Here is a 17,404-nt window from a genome sequence, read left to right as displayed (position 1 = left end):
AAATGCTTTCAACTTTTCCCATTCAGTATAATGTTGACTGTGGGTTTCTTATATATGGCTTCTATTATTTTCAGGTATGCTCCACCTATGCCTTGTTTGTTGAGGGTTTTTATCATGAAAGTTTGTTGGATTTTATGAAATGCTTTTTCTGCATCTTTCTTTTGTTCTTAGATATTTTTATTCGGTGAATCATGTTCCATGCATCCCTAAAATATAGCCTACATGATTATGGTGAATTATCTTTTTGATGTGATTTTTGATTTGCTTTACTAGTATTTTGCTGAGAATTTTTGTATCTATGTTCATTAGGGGTACTGGACTAGAATTTTCTTTTTTGTTGTGTCCTTGCCTGATTTTGGTATCAGGGTAATACAGCATTCATAGAATGAATTAAGAAGAGATCCCTCTTTCCTGATTTTTTGGAATAGTTTCAGTAAAATTGGCACCAGCTCTTATTTGTATGTCTGGTAAAATTCAGCTCCTGGACCTGATTAGTGACTTCAGTAAAGTCTCCAAGATACAAAATCAAAATACATAAATCAGTAGCATTTATATATCTCAATAACATTTAAGCTGAGAACCAAATTAAGAACTCAATCTCATTTACAGTAGCCACACAGACACACACACTAATCTAGAAATATATGTTAACCAAGACAATGAAAGATCTCTATAACGACAACTACCAAATACTAATAAAAGTAATTGTAGACAACACAAATAAATGAAAAAATATCTCATACTTATGAAATGGAAGAATCAATGACCATACTGCCTGTAGCAATCCACAGATTCAACACAATTCCTATCAAAGTACCAATGTCGTTTTTCACAAAATTAGGAAAGACAACCCTAAAGTTCATATGGAACAATAACAAAATGCCTGAATAGCCAGAGCACTCCTACGGAAAAAAAAAACAAAAAAAAAAACAAAGAAAAACTACAGGCATCACATTACCTGACTTCAATTTACATTATAAGGCTATAAGTAACTAAAACAGTATGATACTGACAAAAATAGATACACAGATCAAGTGAACAGAACAGAGAACACAAAGATGAAGCCAAAGCCACAAACCTACAACAATTAATCTTCAGTAAAGTAAAGAAAAATAAACAATGGGGGAAGGACAGTCTATTAAATAAATAGTGCTGGAAAAACTGGCTAGCCATATGCAGAAGAATGAAAATGGACCACTATCTCTCACCATATACAAAAATTAACCCAAGGTGGATGAAAGACCTAAACATGAGACCTAAAACTACAAATGTCCCAGCAGAAAACCTAGGAAAAACTCTTCTGGCTATAAGCCTAGCACAGAATTTATGATGAAGACCTCCAACGTTTGCAGCAAAACCAAAAATATACAAATGGGACTTAATTAAAGTAAAAAGCTTCTGCAGGGCACAATAATCAACCTACAGAGTGGGAGAAAATATTTACAAATTATGTATCTGACAAGAGGGATTAATATCCAGAATTTAAAAAGAATTCAAACAACTCAGCAAACAAACAAACAAAAAACCACTATAAACTGGGCAAAGGACATGAACAGACGTTTCGCAAAAGAAGAAATACAAGTGACCAACAAACACTTGAAAAAATACTTAACATCAGAAATTATCAGAGAAATGCAAACTAAAACCACACTGAGATACCATCTTACACCAGTCAGAATGGTTTTTATTAAAAAGTCAAAAAACAAGATGTTGACATGGATGTGGAGAAGAGAGAACAATCATACACTGTCAGTGGGAATATAACTTAGATAAAACTTCATGGAAAACAGTATAGAGATATCTCTGAAAGCTAAAAATGGAACTATCATTTGACCCAGTAATTTCATTACTGGGTATCCAAAGGTTAAAAAAAGTATTATATTAAAAAGACACCTGCATTCATATATTTATTACACTATTCACAATAGCAAACTTATGGAACCAACCTAAGTGTCAGCAAAAAGTTGATTGGATAAAGACAATATTTTATATATACATGATGGAATACTATGCAGCCATAGAAAAGAATAAAATCATATCCTTTTCAGAAACATGGGTGGAGAAGAGGGCCATTATTATAAGTAAACTAATACAGAAGCAGAAAATCAAATATCACATATTTTCACTTACAAATGGAACTAAACAAAGGGTACGTATGGACATAAAGATAAGGAAAATAGACTCTCAGGACTCTAAAGGGTGTAGGGTAGGGGAGTTGAAAAATCACCTCTGGGTACAATGTCCAATATCTGCGTGATGGGTACACTAGAAACCCAGCCTCCACTATTACATGTGTAATACTCTCATATAACAAACAAGCACATGTACTCCCTGAATCTAAACTAAAAATAGAATTTAAACAAAAGAATCTTCATTTCTTCTGAATAGACTTTGGAGGATCTGGAATTAGTGACCATACACACCAAAAAAGTATATATCCCGTAAGGATAGAAATACATTAAAAATAGGCCTTAAAATTGGTGACACATGAATTAGGCAGTAATTATAAATAAGTATTGTTTTTAGTACTAAAAGAGCAGAGTCTATTTTTAAGTATGACCCATTTTAATTTCATTACTGTGCATTAATTTACTTTCTCAGTTATAATTTTATTAGTTCAGAAGATACTGTGTTTATTATATTGTTTTCAACTTGCTAAGGCATTTTAAACTGTCATTGAAGATTCTACAATTGGTGTTATGCTTTGTATAAACTTCCCTCCTATCTGCTGCTTTTCTTTTTTGACTAAATATGTCTAAAAGGTAAGGGGCCATAGAAAATACAGCCATAAGCTGCATAACACCATTTTGGTCAATGACGGATGGCATATAGGATGGTGGACTACAATGGAGCTGAAAAATTCCCATCGCCTAGTATTTACTATGCTGTGTTTTTATCGCTAATTTAGAGTGTGATCCTTCTACTTATTAAAATATAAATGAACTATGAAACAGCCTGAGGCAGGTCCTTCAGGAGGTATTCCAGAAGAAGGCATTGCTATCATAGGAGATGACAGTTCCATGCCTGTTACTGCCCCTGAAGAACTTCTAGTGGGAGAAGATGTGGAAGTTGAAGATAGTAATATTGAGGATCCTGACCCTGTGTAAGCCTCGGCTAATATGTGTGTTTGTGTCTTAGTTTTTAACCAAAAAAAGCTTAAAAAGTTAAAATAATAACAAATTAAAATAGATAAAGTTTTATGGAATAAGAATATAATGAAAGAAAATATTTTTGTACAGCTTTACAATGTGTTTCTGTTTTAAGCTAAGTGTTATTATAAAAGAGTCAAGCTGGGCATGGTGGCTCACGCCTGTAATCCCAGCACTTTGGGAGACCAAGGGGGGTGGATCATGAGGTCAGGAGTTCCAGGCCAGCCTGGCCAATATGGTGACATCCCATCTCTACTAAAAATACAAAAATTAGCCAGGCGTGGTGACGCACTCCTGTAGTCCCAGCTACTCGGGAGGCTGAGGCAGAAGAATTGCTTGAAACCGGGAGGCAGAGGTTGCAGTGAGCTGAGACCATGCCACTGTACTTTAGACTGGGTGACAGAGTGAGACTCTGTCTCAAAAAAAAATAAAAAAATAAAAAAGTCAAAGGTTAAATAAGTATATTTTTCAGAATTCTTCATTTGCTTCCACCAAGTCTGATGATGATAATGATGACAATGGTGATGAGGATGGACATAGTCATTTAAATCTCATCTGAACCTCATCTTTTTACTGGAATCTCATTTGTCAAGTGCATCCTGGCTTCACTTCTATAGAGCTGTGTTCCATACTCCTCTTCCCAGATCTCCAGGCTTCCTTCACAGGCCCATTTTCTGGCTTTTATGGAGATTCTGAAGAAATTATGCTGGGACTACTATGGCAGTTTTTCCTAAAGAGGTGGATGTGTCTGCTAGGCTCTAGGATAGCCCATTGCCAAAAGCTAACTAGCGAAGGGTCATGAAATCCCAGCTCCCTACCACAAGGCACAACAAAATCTATGATGGAATTTATGCTCCAGAGCTCCCTATACAACTAGGCAAAGAGCACGATTTCACCTAAAGTCACATTATTGTTGGCTTCTTTCTTTCTTCTTCGCTTCTTTACCAATTTCTCTTAAGTGCAATTATTTAATCAGTTATTTGCCCAGAATCTTTGTCTCAGGGTCTGTTTTTAGGAAAGTCTTGTGCCAAAACTGATGAATCACCTACCACTTTTAGATTACTATTTTTATTTTAAAGCAGTTATTGCTACTTCACACACACACACACACACACACACACACACACAAAGTTATTTTCTCTTTCTTGCGGCATGAGTAGTATGGCCTTTAAACTTAGCACCTGAGTTTTAAGTTCTCTACTATGACCCCACTCTGGCAATGTCCTTCTCCATGGGATGTGAAATCCATGAGGCTAAGGAGACGTCCCCATTAGAGCTAGCCCCACCTATACATCATGTTCCAGATGCATGGGACCTTGGAATTTCCTAATTAGATGGATAATTACTCAGTTCCAGTTCTAGAGCATACATGGGCTTCTTCCCCCCTGTCTCTTTCCCCAAGGGTAGGCTAGTGAAATGTTTTTAATTCTCTTTCTTGGTTAGAGGAGGGCCAAAGCTGTATCTGTTTGTAGCGGAGGCAGTATATAGGGAGAGGCTGAACACAGGCACATGGGGCTCCTCTTGGTAAGATGCAGTGGGAGGTTGAAGAGGGGGCTGGGAGAGAATGCAGGGTTCTACTTCAGCCATGGCCTAGGAACCTGTAGATGTAATGAGTAATTGAGAAGAAGGAAAAAGACATTACAAAATTGTGAACTATAAATAGAAAAGTACAATTTGTAAAAGCTTATAAAAGACCACTCACATTGTCTTTCCTTTAGTGTAATAATTCATTGAATATTAAACATAAAGTTTTACTTTCAATATTTATCATAATTGATTAGTAATGCAAGTTGACATTATCCACCCCCATCACCTCAGTTTTGCCGTCTTTACCATAGATTAAGTAAACGTGTGTGTTTGTGTGTGTGTGTATGTGTGTGCATATGTGTGTTTCCAAGATCTACTGGGCTATCACTTGCAGATACTAGGATTAGATTCATACCTAACTCCACCGTATAGTAAAGGCCAGGTTCCTCCATTCATGGTAAATGGCCAGTCAGGTCCTAGGTAAGTACACAAGTATCACTTCAGCTGTCTCTGGGTTTCTTTTTTTATTTATTTCCTGTCACAAGACATGACTGGCCCACCAGCATCAGAAGCTTAAGTAAATCAGGGTACAATTGCTTATTCTTCTGCTGCAGTTGAGTCACTTGAATTTTGTGATACTTTAGTAAGGCAGCTCTTTAGGAACACTGCATTGTGTGGGGGGTGGGGGGTGGGGCACCCCTCTTTTAAGGAACCAATTTAAAACTGCCCTCTGTTGTTAAATATTATATTAATTATATTCCACCTCAATCTGCCAACTGGGATTGGATAAAGAGACAAACAAATCAAAAACCCAACACACAAACAAAAACACAACACACAAACAAAGAGTAAAAACTCTTAATGTAGTGTCAATTTCATTGCCTGTGTTAAACTAGGAGTAAGTAAAGATTCAAATGAGATCTGCCAGACTATACTACAGTCTGTGTTACAGTACAGAAAGGGTGTGATTATGAGAGAATTAAAAGACAAATTGGAAAAAAGAAAGAAGACCACAGAGGCAAAAGAGTAACATTTGATATTTTGATTTTTTTTGTACCATATATAGACTTTAAAGGTATAATAACTAATAGGTTGTATGGTGTGGTACTGCCCCTTAAAAACATTGATCAGAAACTCTGTGTGTGATATCACATTTGAATAGAGTCCAAGTGTATCATTGTAAACATCTTCATAGCATGTGAAAAAAGTTCTATTCAGTTAAATATTTTAGGAATAGCAATCTAGAATTCTCTAACAGATCAATTTATTAATAGGTAATATGTTGTCTCATGCTTCTGTCAGCTTTCTGGTGAAAATTACTTAATATATAAAGCGTTACCACCACTTTTGTAGAAATATGCATTTGAATAAGAAAAGAAAACAGTACACTGATTCAAGTGCATAAAACTCTTACAGAAAAGAGATTTGAGGTATTTCTTAGTAATATGAAATATGTCCCATTTTTAAAACTTAAGAATTTTCATTTTGACAGCTTTTATATAATTAATTCTCAAACATTTTAATAGCTAATAAAGTTATAAAGAAGCTATAGTGATACTTTGGAATATTTTATATCAGTATATAAAAAACTTGAAATAGTGTTAAAGCTTAGTAGCATTCAAATAATAAAAATAAATCACCCCTAATTATAAGGAGTTTTTATCACTGTAATTAAAATTTACAAAATATTACCACTGTGTAATTATGATAATGGCAATAAAAGACAATTTTCTTCAACAATGTCATTCTTTGAAATTTAGCTACAATAATATAGTCATTATTTGAGGGAATTAGTTTCCAAAATTTCTATCAACCATGTAAGTGCTTTTACTGTCTTTTTTCTGTGTAGTTTTTTAAAGAAACATGCACTCACTTAGAAGCAAAAACATATTATCCAGTTTTAAAATTTATAATATTTATTTTCAGAGTGTTTGTACATCTATATATGCATTTTAACTTTGAATAGGGATTTTTCTGGATTTTCTTCCATGTAAAATAATCAACCAAAGCCTATCTTGGATGGCTGTGCTTTCCTTGTAATACTGTTTTATCAAAACTGCACAAATTATATCATGACTTTAAGCATTTCAAGTAAACCAATTTATCCATATACCAAATAACCCACAGGCAATTGTAAGGTTCTCTGTGTGATAGATGTGCCAACTTCCCCTTTGGTGCCCCTTCTTTTTATTCCCTTCCTCTCTGCCTCAGAATTTATTCCTACATTTGTCCTGCTTCTGAATTATTTCTAGTGACGTCTCCTGGTTTGATGTTTGGCCTTAGAACATTCAGCTTCTCCAGCTTTGTCTTTTGGGTATTCAAGCACTTAAGTTGTAGAGATCCTTAACCTCTTTCCAATCATTTCCACCCTAGGTATCAACCATGCCAGTCTAAGTTCAGGCTTCTGAGAGGCCACCCAGTTAGCAGTCTGCTCAATTGGTACTTCTACTGGTATTGCACAATCCACCTAAGAGGCTTAAGCTCAGAAGTTCAATTACTCTTTCTCAAGCCTTGATCATCTCAAAGGTGCTCACTGTTAATTTAGTGGTTTTCAAAAATTTACTACTACACACACTCTGACATCATTCCTGGTTCTTTGAAGAATGATGTTAGCATTTGGTGGGAATTGTATTCAATCTGTAGATTGCTTCTGGCAGTATGGTCATTTTCTCAATATTGTTTCTACCCATCCATGGGCATAGGATGTGTTTCCATCCATTTGTGTCATTTATGATTTTTTTTCAGCTGTATTTTGTAGTTTTTCTTTTAGAGGTCTTTCACCTCCTTGGTTAACTACATTCCTAAGTATTTTTTTTTCAGTTGTCATAGAAGAGACGGAGTTCTTGATTTTATTCTCAACTTGGTCATTGTTGGTGTATAGCAGTGGTACTGATTTGTGTACATTGATTTTGTATCCTGAGACTTTACTGAATTTGTCTGTCTGATATAGGGGCTTTTGGGATGAGTCTTCAGGGTTTTCTAGGTATAAGATTGTATCATCAGTGAATAGTGACAGTTTGACTTCCTCTTTTTCCAATTTGGATGCTCTTTGTTTTTTCTCTTGTCTGATTGCTCTGGCCAGGACTACCAGTAGTATATTGAATAGAAGTGATGAAAATGGCATCTTTGTCTTGTTCTAGTTCTCAGGGAGCCAAATAATGGTTACATTTTACTTAAAATGATAAAGCTTTCAACTTTTCCCCATTCAGTATGATGTTGGCTGTGGGTTTATCATATATGGCGGTTATTACTTTGAGGTAAGTTCTCACTATTCCTATTTTGTTGAGGGCTTTTATCATAAAGGAGTACTAGAGATTTTATCCAGTGCCTTTTCTGCACCTATTGAGATGATCATATGATTTTTAATTCTGTTTATGGGATGTATCACATTTATTGACTTGCCTATGTTAAGCCATTTCTGCGTCCCTGGTATGAAACCAACTTGATCATAATGCTGTTGGATTCAGTTAGCCAGTATTTTGTTGAGGATTTTTGCATCTATGTTCATCAAGGATACTACTCTGTAGTTTTTGTTGTTGTTGTTGTTGTTATGTCCTTTCCTTGTTTTGGTATTAGGGTGATACTGGCTTCATATAGGGAGGAATTTAGGGAAGATTCCCTCTTTATCTATCTTTTTTAATAGTTTCAGTCAAACTGGTACCGATTCTTCTTTGAATGTCTGATATAATTCAGTTGTGAATCCATCTGGTAATGGACTTTTTGTTGGCAATTGTTTAATTGCTGTTTCAATCTTGCTACTTTTTATTGGACTGTTCAGAATTTCTATTTTTTTCAGATTTAATCTAGGAAGGTTGTATATTTCTAGGAATTTTTCCATTTCCTCTACATTTTCTAGTTTGTGCATGTGAAGATGTTCATAGTAGCCTTGAATTATCTTTTGTATTTCTGTGGTATTGGTTGTAATGTCTCCAGATTTATTTCTAATTGAGCTTATTTGTATCTACACTCTTCCTTTCTTGGTTAATCTCACTAATGATCCATCAATTTTGTTTATCTTTTCAAAGAACTAGCTTTTTCTTTTATTTATCTTTTATATATTTTGTTGTTGTTGTTTCTATTTCATTTAGTTCTGTTCTGATTTTTGTTACTTCTTTTCTTCTGGGTTTGGATTACTTGTTCTTGTTTCTCTAGTTCCTTGAGGTATGACATTCGGTTGTCTCTTTGTGCTGTTTTAGACTTTTTGATGTAGGCATTTAACATTATGAACTTTCCTCTTAGCACTGCTTTTGCTGTATCCAAGAGGTTTTGATAAGTGATGTCACTATTATCATTCAGTTCAAATAACAGTTTTAAATTTCCATTTTGATTTTATTGTTAACCTAAAAGTCATTCAAAGGCAGATTATTTAATTTCCATGTATTCGTGTAGTTTTGAAGGTTCCTTTGGAGCTGATTTTCATATATATTCCACTGTGGTCTGAGAGGATACTTGATATGATTTCTAGTTTCTTAAATTTATTGAGACTTTTTTTATAGCCTATCATATGGTCTACCTTGGAGAATCTTCCATGTGCTGATGAGAAGAATTTATATTCTGCAGTTTTGGGGAAGGATGTTCTGCAAATATCTGTTAAGTGCATTTGTTCTAGGATATAGTTTAAGTCCATTGCTTCTTTGTTGACATTCTGACTTGATGACCTATCTAGTGCTGTTAGTGGATATTGAAGTCCCCTATTATGATTATGTTGTCATCTATCTCATTTCTTAGGTCTAGTAGTAATTGTTTTATATATTTGGGAGTTCCAGTGTTAGGTGCTTATATTTTAGGATTGTGATATTTTCCTGTTGGACTAACCGTTTTACCATTATATAATGTCCCTCTTTGTCTCTTTTACTGTTGTTGCTTTCAAGTCTGTTTTATCTGATATGGGAGTAATTACTCCTACTCACTTTCAGTCCATTTGCATGGAATATCTTTTTCACCTCTTTACTTTAAGTTTATGTAAGTCCTTATGTGTAAGATGTACCTCTTGAAGATAGCAGAGACTGGGAGAGCTGGGAGAAACCCCAGGTATGTCTGCAGTGGTGTACCAGGGGGGAGCAAGGACCCCTGCTCCAAGGCTTTTCACGATCCCAGAGGTTTCCTGCCTATTGGGGTAGAGGTGCACTGCGATTGTGCTTCTGCTGTAAGAAACATCTCACCAGTGGAAAGATCTGGGACTCAAAGCCTGTCATTCAGATTCTTTCGTCTCACAGGGTGTTCCCTGAATGTGGTGCTCTCCCCTTTCTCCTAAGAATGGGACTTTCTGAGAGAAAGACTGCAGTGATTATTATTGCTCTTCTGGGTCTAGCCATCCAATGGGTCTACCAAACTCCAGGCTGTTGCTTGGGAATGTCTACAAGGGATCCAGTGATGTGACCATTTTCAAGTCTCCCATCAGTGGCTACCAGCACCTGCTCTGATGGAAGTGGCAGGGGAGTAATGTAGATTCTGTGAGTTCTTGGTTGTAGATAGGCTTAGTGTGCTGGCTTTCTTGAATGCTGGTTATACTAGCAGTGAATTTTTCACCTGAACAGACTCAGGACCTCTGGCTAGCCAGGATGTTGCAGGCAATGGTATTAGCTAAGATACCACAGCTGTTTTCTCCTTCCTGGGAGCAGTGTTATTCCATGGAGAGGTGCTGTAATGGCCTGAGTTAGTTGGTTTCCAGCCAGGAGGTGGTGTTTGCAGGAGCACCAGCTGCAGTAGTAGCAGTGGGATTTGAGCTTGCCCTAAGGTGCCCATGGGAAGTATTCTGGTTTCTCAGGTGATTGGTGGGGCCATAAAGCTCCTAAAAGCTTATGTCCTTTGTGTTAAGCTACCAGGGTGAGTGGAGAAATACCACCAGGTGGGGACAGAGTTTTGCCGATCTCAGCTCAGACTCTCCTTGGGCAGGGTCTGATGTGGGAGGTCACTGTGGGAGATGAGGGCTGGTTCTCACGCCACTGGGGTAATGTTGCAGAGGCAGTATAACTGTCTTTGCTGTGCACAAGAGTTCCAAAGGGATTGAGGAGTAGCCGGCAGCAGTAAGCCTCACCCGGCTCCCATGCAGTTGGCAAGGCTGATCTTGTTCCTGCAGTGCTCAGCTGAAAGTGCCAGGTGTAGATCCAGGCAGCCAGCAGACAGAAATCAGACCTTCCTCAGGATTCCATACAAATAGCAAGCATGGCTTTCAAGCCATATACCTTCCCATCTGCTCATAAGGCCAGGTGCCCAGCTCGTGTGTGCATATCTGCAGTACTTCCTGCTTACCCCACGGTTCTATTAAAGGGAGTTTGTCCCCACTCCAAATTTATCACAAAATTCTGCTGGAGGCTTCTTTCACTCTGCAGCTTCTCCCTGAGTTCACTGGCTGCCTTCTGCAAGGACTCCTGTGAGACAGAATCAGGAATGGCTTCCCTGGTCTTGCACTGGAGACTGGGAATGCCCACAAGGCTTTTCATGCTGTTGCTTCTACTTTTTTTATTTCCCGCCACTCCCTAAATCAGTTCCAGCTTTGGGTAGGATGGAGGCCTTCTCCCATCATCTGGATTTTCATATTCCCCAGTGGGGAATGTGTGCTCAGAGACAGGCTTTACCCCTTCACACTCTGGAAACTTATAGTTTTTTGCTTATCTTAAGGAGTAGACTGTAGCCTGCTACTTCTTTCAAAGGCTCTGTGGGTTCTTTCAGTTTTTCTGGTAAGTTCCTGTGATGGTTCTTGGGAAAAATATATTCAGAGTGTGAATCTCTACCCGCTATTCTGTCCTTCCAAGTGGGAGAGGCATAACACTGCCTTCTATCTGCCATCTTGAAGAGACTAGTCCCTCAAAAGCCTGAATGCTGAGTAGCCCATATTTTACCTCTGTTTAACCTAATATCAACTGTCTATCCATTTTAAATTACTGTATTAATTTTCTTACAATTTTGAAATAATACTCGAAGATTATGATCAAAGCATGAAATTTCAGTTCCAGACAAAATGTGGTGCATTCCATTTTATTCCGTCTGCTAATCCCAACAAAATTTTTAGGATAAGAAACATAAGTTACCCACCGGAGATCTCTGAAAAATGAAGAAAATAAGGCAGATTGACTAGCGACCTTGGGTAACCTGGTAGTGAATTCTCTAATTTTTTTCTTGCCTCATATATATTTTGACCTGAGTGTCAGAAAAGGCCATAACTTATAAATGTTAGTAGATAAAAGTAATAATTCCACAAAGGACTGCTTTCTCTAGCCAAAGGAGAACAAAATTGGTAGGCCAGCTGGGGAGAAAACCTTTAGCTACATCTACTCCAGGAAATGCAATGAAAATAGCCATGCCCAGTCTCCACTCTAGCATGTGCTACAGCAGCAGAGGCCATTGGCAGAACCTAACTTTCATTCCAATCCCCCCTAAAGAGAAGGGGAAAACTATCTCTGGGGTGCCTCTGAGCTAAGTCTTGTCTTCCCTTCTTTCCTTCAGTAATCTGGTCTTTTCAGACTGGATCAGTATGGGGAGCTAAATAATGGTTTTATTTTACTTAAAATGACAAAACATTGATGCTAGTAAATTGACATAAACTATGCATGCATATGCAGTCCCTAGAATAACCACTTTAAAAATATAAAAAATGATGCTCAGTACTAAATCACTGTTTAACATGAATAAAACATATTCAAGTAACTCATAGAAAGACAAGAAAGGAGAAACAGGAAGAAAAAAAGAGGAAAGACACAGGAAGCAATTAATAAAATGGCAGACAAATTATATCAATAATTATGTTGGTTGTAGTAAGTCTAAGCCCATCAATAAAAAAGACAAAGATTGGCAGAACAGAATAAAAATGATGACAACTTTATGATGGCCAAAATAACTTTACTTCAGATTTAAAGGTTAAAGGCTGTGAAAAATTATATACTACACAAACTCTAAGAAAAAAGTGGGAATGGCAATATTGACATCAGATAAAGTATACTTCAGAGAAAAAGAAGCATTGGGGTGAAAAAAGAGGTTACATATTGATAAGAGAGTCAATTCACCAAGAAGATATAACAATCTTGAATATGCACCAAACCATGCCACTCTAAAATAAATGAAGCAGGCCAGGCGCGGTGGCTCATGCCTGTAATCCCAGCACTTTGGAGGCCGAGGCGCATGGATCACCTAAGGCCAGGATTTTAAGACCAGCCTGACCAACATGGTGAAACTGCATCTCCACTAAAAATACAATATTAGCTAGGCATGGTGGCAGGTGCCTGTAATCCCAGCTACTTGGGAGGCTGAGGCAGGAGAATCACTTGATCCCGGGAGGTGGAGGCTCAATCACGGGAATTCAATTTAAATTCAAACAAGTTATCTTTGACAATATCACCAAATAATATTGCAAATACACGTTTGTTTAGAGGACTACTACATTAATTAGTCCTGTGGTTGGTATTCTCTTGCTGTTTCTGAATTCTTTAACAGAGAAAACGAACAAACAATCAGAGAGAGAGAGAATGGGACTTTTATTACTGCTGCTGAGCTTTTAACTGAATGTAGCTGTATAAGCACAATAGCAAGGGGGACCTACTCTGAATGATTCTTAGATAGTTATTATACGGAATGACCCCATGTCAGGTCAGTGCAAATAAGGGAAAGCTTGGCTAGTCTTAACCTAGAAGGCTATAAAGTATGTCAAATGGATGCCTCTCAAGTGTGCAATAAAAATGCATCTTCACTGCTGCTAGGAATATTGTCCCTGACCTCAGAGCATTATTGAAGAGCGACCCACTGAATGTTTTAATTTCCACATAAACTGCTGATCATGATGGTTCAGACATGCCAGATGGCAGCAGAAGTGATAAATGATGTTGATGCCTCAGGAGAAATGAGCTACTAAAATTACATTATATTCAGCTGCAATTTTAAAAATTGCGATATAATTAAAAGTGTTATCCATAGTAAATGCTACACCTCTTTATTTAATGGTGTTAGATGAGGAGACTAATGTGTGCATTTGTTTTGTAGAGGATGCTCTTTTCTATCCCTTAGATATCACTCCAGTGGAAGAGTTCATCAGATAGTGAGAATCTCACCTGTAAAATCTCAAACATGCCTGCCGTGGAGTCTCGAGTCAGGAACAGAGGAGAAAATAGCCATCAAATAGGGGCGTATTGTCAGTATTATTCAAATGTAATAGAAAATCAAATTATAATAAAACATTTAACATACCAAGAAACATTCTATGGGAAATGCTGAGACAGCTTCTTCCTGAATTAGTATTGTGAGATCATAATGTTCACATCATTTAAGGATCTGGTTGATCTGATAAGATTCTATCTGATGAGCAGATTCTTATTTTTAAATGAATGAAATAATGTACTTTGTATGTTTACTGTTGTTTAATTGAAAGCATGCAGTGGCTAGCATCGCTATTTCATTTTAGTTCCTTACTCAGCAAATGAGTATAGAACTGACTTTTTCTTTCTCTAATTCCCTTCTTAGAAGATGCTCCTATCCCCATCACAAATATGTGAGTATGTTAAGCAAATGTGCATGGTACAGATTAATGTTTCTAGGATTATGAGAATGATGCCCAGTAAATCAATAGCTGGCACTTTGAAAAACAATTTCTTCTTAGATTTTTTAAAACTGTGGTCAAATGCTGTTGGTTACTTAGGATTGGCTACTTAATTTTCCAGGTCTAATGCAAACGAAAAATGTCGTCCTCTTATTCAGAAAGCAGGGATGATGTTCTGCTAAATGTAATAAGAAATACAACTTTTTCCTTTCTTCCATGATCTCTCTCTGTTACTACGTTTTTAAAGATTTGCTACTTAGCATTGTTTCCCTTGGGCAGCTGCCAGGTTCTCCTCCCTCCAGCCTCCAGGCCCAAATTTTCCAGTCCAGAGGACAGACAGGCCATGGCAGTCTTGTCCAATTCTCTCAAGCCCTGGATTAGTGCTTATTGTACCATCAGACTTCACTTACTTGATTGCAGAGCATTAATCCCCAAGCATGTGGTCCTTCCAGGTTGGGAGCCTGAGAGACTGTCCTGGTCCTTTGTCCAGATTCTTTGGCTCTGTGGGTGCTCCCTTAAGATAATTAGAGACATGTAATAGTTTGAGTGAATTTATCAAATTCAAAAACTTACACCAAGCTATGAAATTTTACAAGCCTAAAATTTTCATTTTAGTAGCATGGAAGATTCATATTTTAAGATATAATTTTTATATTTTATATTTTACTATATGTTATTTTTCACTATTCAACAAAATCAAATTTTTGTACTATTTGGGAAAAAAATATATTCATTCATTTGGCAAGTATTAATAGTCCAGACCCTACAATTTAAACATTTTGAGGAAGATAGCAGTCATAATAATTAGCATTTAACCTGTATTAAATATCAAAGCTCAAAAACAGACCTAACATTGTGGTTAGATTCCACTTACGTAATTAACACAATATCCTGAGTATAAGAGTCCTAAAAATGAACACAACAGTAAGCAAACCACTAATGAATCACGTTAAGAAAGACAAAGGCTTCAATTTGTTTAATCATGAACTTGTCCTGCTCTTTGTTCATCAGGCTGTGACCAAGCCTTAATGCGCATCCTAAGCAGGCTAAGTTCTATTTCAAGTGAAGATTCCACCTGGCTGCTGATCTTCACCTTCACCGCACTACTGCCTCATTGATATGAATCATGGGAATGAGCAGTGCAATATAACTGAAATGCAACTGAGAGTTATCTCAAAAGCAAATTACTGACTCCAAAGAAATGTCGCTTAATCCTTGGAAGTACCCCTTAAAACCATTGAGAAAACAGCTATAGAATCCCCTAAACTGGAGATCAGTTAACCTAAAGATTTAGTAGCCCTCAGCAAAAGTATAGAAGAGCATTTAGGCTTTTAATGCATATAATACCATGCTCCTATGAGTGTCTTGACGTTGCACATTTAAGTAAGCAGACAATTAAAAAATCAAAACATGCATTGAAGAAGGTATAAAACTAAATTCAATAATAAAATATTGTTCCTGGAAGATTAATGCTCATTAAGTTTGTAGGAACCTCTTCTTTAGGAAAAAAAAAAAGTTGTTTCTAAGCTAATGAGTAATATGAATACATGCCACATCTTCTTTATCCATTCTTCTGTTGATGGGCACGTAGGTCAATTCCATAACTTGGCTATTGTGAATAGTGCTACAATGGACAAGCAAGAGCAGACATCTCTGACATAGTGATTTTAAGTAAAATTATATGAATACAGAAATGAATTGCTGGATCATAAGGTAATTCTAGTTTTAGGGTTTTTTGAGGAAGCTCTATACAGTTTTCCATAATGGCTGTACTAATTTACATTCCCACCAATAGTGTGCAAGGAAAAAAGTTATCTATTCTGATAGTAAACTTTCAATTCAGAGCTAAACTTTTAGAGAACTATCTGATAGAACACATTTATTGGCCATCTGCCTCAACTGCCTTCTATTTTGAATGAGAAGTTCTATCGGATGTTTTGGAAACATTAAGAGAATTTGTTATGATTACTTTTTTTTTTCTGTTTCTGTGAAATATTAGTCACAATCATGAAAAAATAGTACTTCCATGCTTAGAACTTCAGAGACTAATACGATGTATGTAATAGATTTACAATACTATTAAAGGATAACCATGGCAAACAACTGCACAGGAGGTATGATTCTCCATATAGAACATATATGCCATTTGAGAAAAGGTTAGCCATTTATTCCCAGAATCAGGTATTTAGAGCCTTATAACTATGCAAAAATACTAAGTTGCTGAAAAATGCACAATTAGTCCATTTTCATGCTGCTGATAAAGACATACCCAAGATAAGGAATAAAAATAGGTTTAATGGACTCACATTTCCACATGGCTGCAGACAATCATGGCGAAGGTGAAAGGCACTTCTTCCATGGCAGCGGCAAGAGTAAATGAGAAAGAAGTGAAAGGAGAAACCCCTTATAAAACCATCAGATCTCCTGAGACTTATTCACTACTATGAGAACAGTATAGGGGAAAACACCCCCATGATTCAATTATCTCCTACCAGGCCCCTCTCACAACACATGGGAATTATGGGAGTATAATTCAAGGTGAGATCTGGGTGGGGACACAGAGCACACAGCCAAACTATATCAGTTATATCAATTAGTTCAGATTTGAGTGGGGTTTTTTTTTTTTATTTGCATCTCTTGGATACTGAAACAATTTTGTTGTAATCCCTTCCAAGCAGAATAAAGTGAATCACTCCTTTCCATTCCCAGTGTCTTTTTACATTTTAGCATTTTAAATGAGAAACTATTCATGAAATCAATCACATGAAAAGGTTTTACATTTTAGCATTTTAAATGAGAAACTACTCATGAAATCAATCACATGAAAAGGTTTTACATTTTAGCATTTTAAATGAGAAACTACTCATGAAATCAATCACATGAAAAGGTTTTACATTTTAGCATTTTAAATGAGAAACTACTCATGAAATCAATCACATGAAAAGGTTTTCCTTGAAACATGTATGGAAATGTCTGGAATAAAAATTAAATAATCTGCCCCTTAATACTAGCTTTCCCTTTATCCTACTTGAGTGAAAAATTTACTCAAAACAATATGGAGTTATTAAATATCACAAAATCTGTGGGATATAACAAATATCCCACCAACTGACACTGTTGTACATCCTGTCACTGCTTTTATTTTTATTGTAACTTCTCTCACATGTCCATCCTTCCACTCCACCTATTCTTAAAGGTAGCA

The 17,404-nt window shown here is 36.6% G+C and overlaps 1 long non-coding RNA gene across 1 annotated transcript; it reads right to left on the bottom strand.

Annotated features, from left to right (window-relative positions):
• Nucleotides 1-14,641: 14,641 nt before the first annotated feature.
• LOC129480349 (uncharacterized) lies at nt 14,642-16,525 on the bottom strand. Its single transcript, XR_008657003.1, has 3 exons — nt 16,509-16,525; nt 15,750-15,826; nt 14,642-14,712 (listed from the first exon to the last, which is right to left on the bottom strand). It is a non-coding gene; the product is annotated as an uncharacterized lncRNA (long non-coding RNA).
• Between the last annotated feature and the right edge of the window lie 879 nt (nt 16,526-17,404).

The sequence above is a fragment of the Symphalangus syndactylus genome, chromosome 4 (assembly GCF_028878055.3).
Source record: "Symphalangus syndactylus isolate Jambi chromosome 4, NHGRI_mSymSyn1-v2.1_pri, whole genome shotgun sequence".
Taxonomy (NCBI): Eukaryota; Metazoa; Chordata; class Mammalia; order Primates; family Hylobatidae; genus Symphalangus; species Symphalangus syndactylus.
This window is presented reverse-complemented; position numbering and strand designations above follow the sequence as displayed.